The sequence below is a fragment of the Myodes glareolus genome, chromosome 16 (assembly GCF_982192425.1).
Source record: "Myodes glareolus chromosome 16, mMyoGla1.1, whole genome shotgun sequence".
NCBI classification, from domain to species: Eukaryota; Metazoa; Chordata; class Mammalia; order Rodentia; family Cricetidae; genus Myodes; species Myodes glareolus.
In genome coordinates, this window is record NC_142041.1 from 43,744,629 (window position 1) to 43,754,996 (window position 10,368).

A 10,368-nucleotide genomic window follows, 5' to 3' on the forward strand; every position below is an offset into this window, starting at 1 on the left:
CTAAATGGACAACAACTCTAAATGGACAAAACAACAATAACAACAAAGTCCAAAAGAATATTAAAAAGCTGCAAGGGGTAAAAACCAAGTAACATATAAAGACAGACCTATTTGAATTACACCTGACATTTCAAGGGAGAACCTAAAAGCTAGAAGGGCCTGGAGAGTTGTGCTGCATACTCTAAGAGATCACAGATGCAAGCTCAGACTATTATACCCAATAAAACTTTCAGTCACCATTAGAAGGAGAAAATAAGACATTCCATAATAAATCCAAATTCAAGCAATATCTATCTGTGGGTGTTCTGACAGGGAGAGTCCGGTCACCTTTCCTTCTGTCCATTTTTCTTTGGGGGACAGGATACAACGAAAATTGAGCTTCCAGTTGAATCCACCATAAGTCATGTCAGAGCCTGTCATGTACTTGAAAGTATCATCGCTGATCACATCAATGATAGGACATACCACTGTTCTCCTGCCATGATTGATCCTGGCTAAGAGAGGCTCCAGCCACCCTGCCGTACACTCACAGTGTGCATCTAAGAAGGTGATCACTTGGCCTTTGGACACAGCAGCTCCTTTTACTCTAGCTCTGATCAATCTGGAACGTTGTTCCATTCGAATTACATGAACTGGCACTTTGAGTTTTTTCACATAACTCTCTAGAGGTCTTTTCAAAAGTCTCTTTCACTGGCATCATCTACAAGAACAATCTCTTCTATCATGTCTTGATGAGCGATTAATGACACTATGGACTGTTCGTAGAAGTGTGCTCCATGCCTCATTGTGGAAAACAATCACCATGCTTGTTGTAGGAAGGTTATCTGGATACACCTTGGTTTTACACCCCTCTAACCTCACATCTGGTAAAGATCGGTTGAGTGCAATCATCTCACTTGCCATTAAATTGAACTGATTGATTTTAAACATCTCTTTCATCTTTTCTTGATCCTCTTTAAGGATGACGACTGGTTTCCCCATTTCTCCGGGACCTTCATGAGGCTTCTGCATTGGCTCTAGAACATCCCCAACAGGAAGTCCTCTCTCCTTTTTCTGATAACACTTGTTACACTCACTGAAATACAGCAGCAGAAACAGATCCAAAAGTACCCAAACCAAGGAGGTGGCTAGAACCACCTAGCAATATGCAAATTTTCTCATGGTACTTTAAGTCAAATGTAAAATTTTAATATATATATATATATTATATATATATATATATATATATATACAAATATCATGAAAATTATTCCAATCTTGTTTCATCAGAAATCATGGTCATACCCCCAAAGAGGTTTTTCAAATGAATTCATATCACAAATCCACATGCTTCACATCATCTCAGCCTGCGGCGGCGGGCGCTCGTGCCACCCCCAAAACAGAATATGATTGGCTGAACTCCCCTATCATCTATCTACATATACAGCACTACAAAAGATAGTAGGAGGAAGCATCCAACTTAAGGAAGTTACTATATCCCCAAAACATGGGATAAATGATCTCACACCAGCAAAATCAAAAGAATGGAAACAGACACATAGAATCGTGCAGAAATACAAACACTACTAACACCACAAACAACAATAAAACAGCAGGAATCAACAATCATTGTTCATTGATATCTATCAATACAAATGGTCTCAATTCTCCAATGAAAAGACACAGACTGACATAAAAGATAAAAAATAAAAGATCACCTCCTTCTGCCACACTCAAGAGACACACCTCAATATAAAGAATAGACATCAACTCAGAGAAAAGCATTGGAGACAGATATTCCATTGGACTTAAGAAGCAAGATGTTGTAGTCATTCTAAAATCAAACAAAATAGACATCAAAGATTAATTAGAAAAGAAAAAAAGCACACTACACACTCATCAAAGAAAAAAACAACCCACTAAAATGTCATTTCATTTTATAACATCTTTTCCCTACACACAGGAGCACCCACATCTTTAAAAGAATCACTATTACAGTCTAGATCACATATTGACCTTCATAATCTATAAGTGGGAGACTTCAATACCTCATTCTAACCAACAGAAAAGCCATCCATACAAAAGCTAAGCAGAGAAATGCTGGAACTAATAATGCTATAAACTAATTTACAGAATACTTCAACCCCCCAAAAAGAATATTTGTTCTTCTCTGTACCTCATGGACCTTTCTCCAAAATTGACCATATACTCAGATACAAAACAAGTCTCAACTGATATAAAAAAACTGAAATTACTCCTTGCATCCTATCAGACCACAATGAGTTTTAAACTAGATATGAAAAAGAATAGAAACAGCAGAAAGCCTACAAACTCATGAAAACTTAAAATGCTTCTGCTAAAAAAATGATCAAGATGGAAATAAAGAAATTAAAAATTTTGTAGAATTCAAAGAAAACAGTTACCAACATACCTAACATTATGCTACACAATAAAGTGTTTCTAAAAGGTAAGTTAATAACAATAAAGGCTTCTGTAAAAAAAATTAGAGATTGTATTACTGTAATACTAGTAAGTTAATTACATACCTGAAAACTCTAGAAAAAATTATATTTAAGAGGAGAAGATGACTAGAATTAAACAAACTCAGGGCTGAAATCAATAAAATAGAAACAAACAGAAAAGAACAAAGAGTAAATAAAATAAAGAATAGACTCTTTGAAAAATTAATTACCAATGACTAATTTTATCAAAGTTAATAAAAGGCAAGGACAAAACATCCACATTTACAAAATCAGAAAAGAAGAATGAGACATAACAACAGACACTGAGGAAATTACGAGAAACTTAAGGACATACCTTAAAATCTTTACTCCACCAAATTCAGAAATATATAAAAATAAATATTTTTAATGATAGGCACCATTTTCCAAAGTTAAATGAAGATAAGATAAGCAATTTATAAAGGCCTAGAAGTTATCGTTAAAAGTCTCCAAACCAAAAATGCCCAGTGTCAGATGGGTTTTAGCATGTAATTCTACCATACCTTCAAAGAAAAGTTAGTAATAACATTCTTACAATTATTCCACAAATTACAAACAGAAGTAACATTCCCTGATTCATTTTATAAGGCCACAGTTACCCTGAGACCCAATCCACAAAAATATTAAGCAAAAAAATTTACAGAGTAACTGCTCTCATATAAATAAATGTAAAAATATATCAAAATGAATCCAAGAAGACAACAAAATAAACACATCATAATAAAATAGACTTCATCCCAGAGATACAGATATGCCTCAATATATGAAATCAATAAATATAACCCACCATATAAAATAACTGAAAGAAATATCTTCATAATCATTTCACTAGATGAGGAAAAAAGCCTTTGACAAAAACCCCTCACTGCTTCATGATAAAAGTCCTGGATAGATTAGGGATACAGGAGACATAACTCACCTTAATAAAGGTAGTTTGCAGAAAGTCCATATTCAACATCATCTTAAATGGAGAAAAGAATCAAAGCAATTCCACCCAATAAAACTAGGGACAAAACACAGCTGTCCATGCTCACAATAATTATTCAATGTAGTTCTGGAATCTTAGCTAGAGCAATAAGAAAATTAAAGTAGATGAAAGAGACATAAATTAGAAAGAAGGATGTCAATATATATTTATTTGCATATGATATGACAGGACTATGCTGTGGGACAAGGGCCTTATACCCTGTAAAGATTTTCCACTTGAACTGGTTTAATAGAATGCTGATTGGCCATTAGCCTGGCAGAGAGTATAGGTGAGGCTATCAGAATAGGAAAATCTGGGAAAAGTAAAGGCTCAGTCTGCAGTTGTCACTCAGAGGAAGCAAGATGAAAATGCCTCACTGATAAAAGGTACCAAACCATGTGGCTAACACAGACATGAATTTTGGGCTAATGTAAGATGTAAGAATTAGTTAATAAGAAACCTGAACTAATAGGCCAACCAGTTTATAATTCATGTAGAACTTAGTGTTTTTCTTGGCGACTTAACTGCTTTGGGACTGGGTAGGACAGAAAGTTCTGTGAACAGGGCCACCTAAGAAGCTCTAAAGAATCCACTGGGGAACAACTACAGCTTATAAATTCTTTTAGCAAAGTAACTGGATACAGAATTAACTCACAAAAGTCAGTAGTCCTTTTATATATAAGCAACAAACTGACTCAATCAAAATATCAGGGAAATGCCAGCTTAGATAATAGCCTCAAATAATGCAAAATATCTTGTGGGTAACTTTAACCAAGCAAATGAAAGACTTTGATTACAATTTCAAGTGATTGAAGAAAAAAATTGAATAAGATATCAGAAAATGAAAAGACCTCCTATGCTCATGGATCAGGAGGATTAATATAGTTAAAAACGGCCATCCTATCAATAGCAATTTAAAAATTCAATGGAATTCCCATCAAAATTCTAATACAATTCTTCACAGACCTTGAAAAGACAATTTTCAATTTCATATGGAAAAACAAGCAAACAAACAGAAACAGGATAGGTAAAACCATCCAGAATAATAAAAGAACTTCTAGAGGCTCACAATTTCTGATTTGTATTGTACTATACAGCTTTAGTAATAAAACTTACAATAAATTTAGTAATAAATGTTGAACTAGGCTGTTATAATATATATTACCCTCAGCACCATTGTCTTCTATATCTTAATCTGTGTTCTCTTACTGTGAAGAAACACTTTGGCTACATTAACACATAGATATGAAAATATTTAACTGAGGCTTGCTTACCATGTCAGAGGTTTCTTCCCTGTAGGTGGGAGCTACTTGTTTGTTCCTGGCTGTCCAGACCTGAAGTAATTACACAGAAACAACTATATTAATTATAACACTGGCCAATAGCTTATGTATATTTCTAGCTAACTCTTACATCATATATTAACTCATTCATATTACTTTATATTTTGCAGTGAGGCTCATGGTTAACCTGCAAGTCTTGTATATACAACTGTCTTGTATCGTTCAGTGGCTACATGTCATCTCCTGGACTTTGCTTTCTTTCCTCCTCTATCCACTTGGAATCTCTGCTTTACTCTGTTTTGCCCTGTCATAGGTCAAAACAACTTTATTCATTAACCAATAAAGCAACACATACACAGAAGGACTTCCCACACCAATTCCCCACATAGTATTAAGCATGACAGGAAGCATGGCAGCTTGCAGGCAGGCATAGTATTGGAGAACGAGCTGAGAGTCCTGCTTCTGCAGGCAGCAGGTATAGAGAAAGCCACTGTGGCTGCCTTGGGCTTTTAAAACCTCAATGTTTACCCCTAGTAACAAGGTTACTCCAACAAAGCAATGCCTATTACAAGGCCACAGGTCCTAATAGTGCTACTTCATGGTGACCAAGCATTTAAATCTATTAAACCTAGACAAGCCATTCTCATTTAAAAAACACACCCCAGCACTCTAAAACAACTAGGCAGTGCTCATATGACCTCACTGTGACATGAAGCAGCAAACATAGAATCAACAGAGGCCTGCACCATGTCCTCTGCATAAACACTACAACTTTCAGTTTAGAATATTCAGTACCAATATTTATGGTACTCCTGAGTGTGGGAATGATTGTGTCTCTGATTCTTATTCCTTCTCTTGGGTCTCTTTTCCTTCTGTCTGTTTTCTTTATCCATCCCTGATGTGATGTTTTTTATTATTATATTTTATTTTGCTATATTTGGTGTTATCTCTTAGAAGCCTGTTCATTTCTAATGAGAGACAAAAGGGAGTGGTTCTAGATGATAAGGTAGTTGGGGAAAACTGGGACTAAAGAAGGAGCGGAAACTGTAATTTGAATATATTGTATTAGAAAATAATATATTTTTAATAAAAGGTGAAAACCTTTAAAACAATGAATATAAAATTAAGTTAAATGGAAACCTACAAAAAGGAATCGAAATTCATGTTTTTAAATTAATAAAAACAAATACTTTTTAAACCCTGTTATTTTTCTAAGTGCAGGCACTCAGAATACAAAAGAGAATATCAGTCTATTTAGGTACATCAATTAACCTTTTTTTAAATTGAGATAAACCCAAAATAAAAAGAATGGTATCTGTTAATGAATAATCAAAAAGTAAGTTTGAATGATTAGCAAAACTCTTCTCATGGACATGTATAGAAATCAATAGAACATAACAGAGAGCCATAAGATAAGAAACTACATGGCTGATATTTCCTTTAAAGATAGCAATGCATTGTGAAGTGATAATATTGTCAATAAATGAGGCCTGCACATATGGAAAGCATAGGAGAAACTTTTGATTAGCCTGTGTTATACAAAGATATCTTAGCTAGAATATCCTTCAAATGAATCAGAAGAGAAAAGAAAATGAGGAGAGATGTCATCAAAATCAATAACTTTTCAATATAATATTTTATCTGAGAATTTTCAGGTGCAGGCAATATATTTTAATCTTATTTAGCTTCTCATCCCACATTCTAACTTTTAACTCAATCCATGCCTCCCATATACTCATGGGCATAGAATCAGGCATTGAAGTATTTTTTTGAAGTAGATACTTAACACACACTTGCAGTAGTGACAATCAGTAGTCTGAAGCTGGAGGCCACTGGTTTACACAGTAAATCAGAGGACAGTTTGTGCTATGTTTTGAGACCCTATTTATACATATGTAGCTACACACACACACACACACACACACATTTGAAGTTTAAAGAAAGGAAATGAATTACTTTACATATAGCATTTTTTATTTAGAATATGTAAAGACCAATTACTAATAAATAATAAAGCAATTTTTAAAGTACACATAAAATTTTAGAAGGAATAACAAGGAGAGAGAAGAAAAAGGTATGGATCTTGGTAGAAGGGAATGGGAGTAGGAGTTGTGGGTGGAAACCATGACCAAAATATATTGTATTAAAAATTCTGTTTTCAAAAACAAAAAAGAAAAAGCAAAAGCAAGTCAGATGTTTTAATTTTAAAAAGAGGCAAAAACATTTTAAATCATTCATGCTTGAGATTAATATACATATCAATTCAAATAATAAACTTCTCTAGCTAGTTAAAAGTCATGATCAAATAAAAAGGACAAGGAAAATCCATTATCCTAAATACAATTATTTCTTTGTATGTTAACTCATTTATTTTGCTATTTGTTCATTTGTGTGTTCGTTATCTTGTTAATATTGCCTTTATTTACCTCATGTTTTGCACTAGTCTTTTTACCAAGCAACACAATTTTTTTTACTATTTTCCATGGAAGAAATGTTTTAAAAAATTATAAATCAAGTTCCTCTAGAGCAATAAATTTCACAATGTGATAAAATTAATTCTATGGCAGATAAAAAGACACAGATGCACTCAACATTCTATATGTAACAAACAAAAGTAAAAACACAATGAGATTACATTATAACTTTATAAATTTGTTAAAAGTACAAAGAAAATCTTAAAAACAATTGGTAAGGACAAGAGAAACACAGTAACAAACTGCCACTTTGAAAACCAGCTCTTGTACATATGTCACATAGAATCATAGTTTCATGTGTTCAAAAAAGAGATGGAAAGTAGTATTCACTCAGACATCAATGCAGTATTGATTTTAGTACTTTCATTTGTATGGTCCTAAAACTGGGAAGAATTTGCAATGTTAAGAATACAGATACAAGAAAAGAGGGAATTCAGGTACAACATGAACCACACAAGTGTTTGATTTAAAAAAAAAATCAAAGCAGTTAAAAAGCGGAAGGTGTAGACACATTCATTAGTTGGTGAATAGGCAAACTATGCCATCATTTTTTAAATTTATTTGAGTCTCTCTAGCATTACATCTTCTCATGTAAGTGTGTGTGTGTGTGTGTGTGTGTGTGTGTGTGTGTGTATAATTGCTTTCATATGTCTAACCTTAAAAAAGTCTATTCATTGCTATCCTTTCTAGGTAAAACAGTGTAGTGAGTAATAGAAGAGTAATCTTTTATAACAGACATGAAGAAAAACAATGTCTTACTCATCAAATGACTTTAAAAATATCCAGTAAGTAAATCTCAATCTACCCAAATAAGACTGACATAATAAAAAAACATTATGGTAGGAGTGACAACCCAGTGTGAAGTTTGCTCTAAGTGCTGAGGTTGAATATCAGAGATTTGGAGCATGTTCTCTGGTAACACCATTTTTCCTGGTGTAGAATTTATCACTCTATTGCTATCTCCTGTGAGATACACATAGAGGAGCTCTCCTTACGCTTATGGGATTTCTTGAAACAAAACACAGTGAGAGTTCACAGACAGGTGTACCCTGTCTCCCTATTCACTGAAGAACAGCATTGTTAAATACATTGTTGATTCAAATAAATTTAGGGTTTCCATATTCCACACTATGTTTAAAAAATATTTTTAATAATATCATCCCAATTACCATTTTGGATGTGTCTGAGCTAAAGCTTGAAAATCACTACTCTCAGTTAAACTAGTAATAATGTGTCCAGATGCCTAGAATTTTCCTGTAATTAATGTTCCCTCTGGCCATAAACACTGCCTCCAAGTAGCAGAGTGCTAGAGTTAGTAACAGAGTGCACAGCTGACTGTAGGTTTCTCCCACTCCATACCCAGTGATGTCAAGCTGATTGCAAGTGTACGGGGAAGAATTTAGAAAGATGCAGATTGAATGATCATTAAGGATATCCTGAATTTTTTTAAAAAAAATGTCTATAATCTACTTAATGCAAACTTTTTATGAAATGCAGCAGGAAACAATGTAAAGACACTAACATAGCTCTCCCAAATTATAATGTTTTCATGAACAACCATCAAATACCACTTATGGAAGCCATGTGTGAGGCAGATTATTCCATGGTATACAAAACAAGTTGAACTCTGAAATAAGATGAACTATCTGTGAATGAAAATAAAATTTACAAGTGAAAACATTATTTAAATCTTTATAGATATGATCTGTTTATTCTCACTGAATTTAATATATGCCGGTATCAAAGTATTAAAACATAATGTAGTAAATTTTAATGAAAATTATTCTTGCATACTTTCATAAGACAAATTCACACACGCAATCTTTTAGGGGAGGGACACACCATCTATAGTAGCTTCAGTAAAAACTAGCTGTGACTTATTTCTAGGAAGTAAGAATATTTGTTTTATTATTTAAGAAACTCAAAGAAGTGAAAGGGACACAAGACGGAATATGTGAAGAAGGAAAATGTGAAATTCCATAATGATCCGTAAAGTCTAAAAGGCTTTGCTCTGGAACTTTGTAGAGAATATGCCATTCCTGACACTAGTGCAAACAAAGGATATCAGCTAATGTATAATAGAGAGGACCAGGTTTGTGAGTAATCTAGAAAGAACCAGGAGCTACCAAAGTGCGTGAGAAATTGTGTCTTGGGGAAGAAAATTGACTTACTCAAAATCAGACATTTTCTGAGAGATGATGCTATTGCTCTACTGAGGCAAATAACCTTAGGTAAGTTGCCAGGTCTCTGCCAACACAGTGTTAAAGTGAGCAATTTGCTTTATATCAATCATTTTAAAGAAAATGTGTCTATTTACCTAAAAAAACATATTTGTACTCTGTTCCATTTACAGATTCATACAATGTTAATTCTTCAAAGCATTGTGTATAATCTTTAAATAAGGAAAGAAGTTTGTCACCTAGAGCAGCTAAGATGTGAACTGTTTTTCACAGGTTGAACAAACCTGAACAATGAAGAAAGAGTCTCTGTCCTTCAGGCTCATCTATAGAGAGTAGAATCAGATAAAATCCATGCACAGCATAGGGCTCCAGTCAGGACTAAATGGAATCCTGACAAGAAAGAGACTTCTCAGAGACTGAGTTGGGTGAGTGGTAACTGTCCCGATACCAATAGAAATGTCTCAACCAGGCTATTTGTAGATATCATGTGTTCGTATCAAGGTTGTCATCTTGCTTCCTCTAGTATGATTCATATATTCCTGACAAGAGAATGCTTCTGTTTCTCTACCTGCAGTTTGTTTACTTTTAATTAAACATGCTAATGCTTCCATGTTTAGTAACATAATATACATAACTTTTAAAATTGCTTCTAAAGTTTGATGAGAGGTTCTATATTTGTGAAATGAATTGTTATAATATGTTTGCTTCTAAAGCATAAAGAGTTGCCTGACATTATTCATGATGTCATAAATCATTTAGGTTTCTGTGTGATACGAGTTAAATGTTTAAATTGTATGATTTAAACTGTTTTAGCACTTCTGACAACACATGAAAACCAGAGGGAGACACTGTTACTAGCCCTTCAGAACTTTCTAAATAACTTAAATTTTAAGAGAATTGATTGGAAATATAAATGTGTCTCAGAAAATATGCTTATCTTAGACATGGTACCTTGTTATGACTTATTCAGAAGACCCTAATAAG

The 10,368-nt window shown here is 33.7% G+C and overlaps 1 pseudogene; it reads right to left on the reverse strand.

Annotated features, from left to right (window-relative positions):
* Positions 1–229: 229 nt before the first annotated feature.
* Positions 230–1,161, reverse strand: LOC148119575 (polypeptide N-acetylgalactosaminyltransferase 1 pseudogene; annotated as a pseudogene).
* Positions 1,162–10,368: the final 9,207 nt, after the last annotated feature.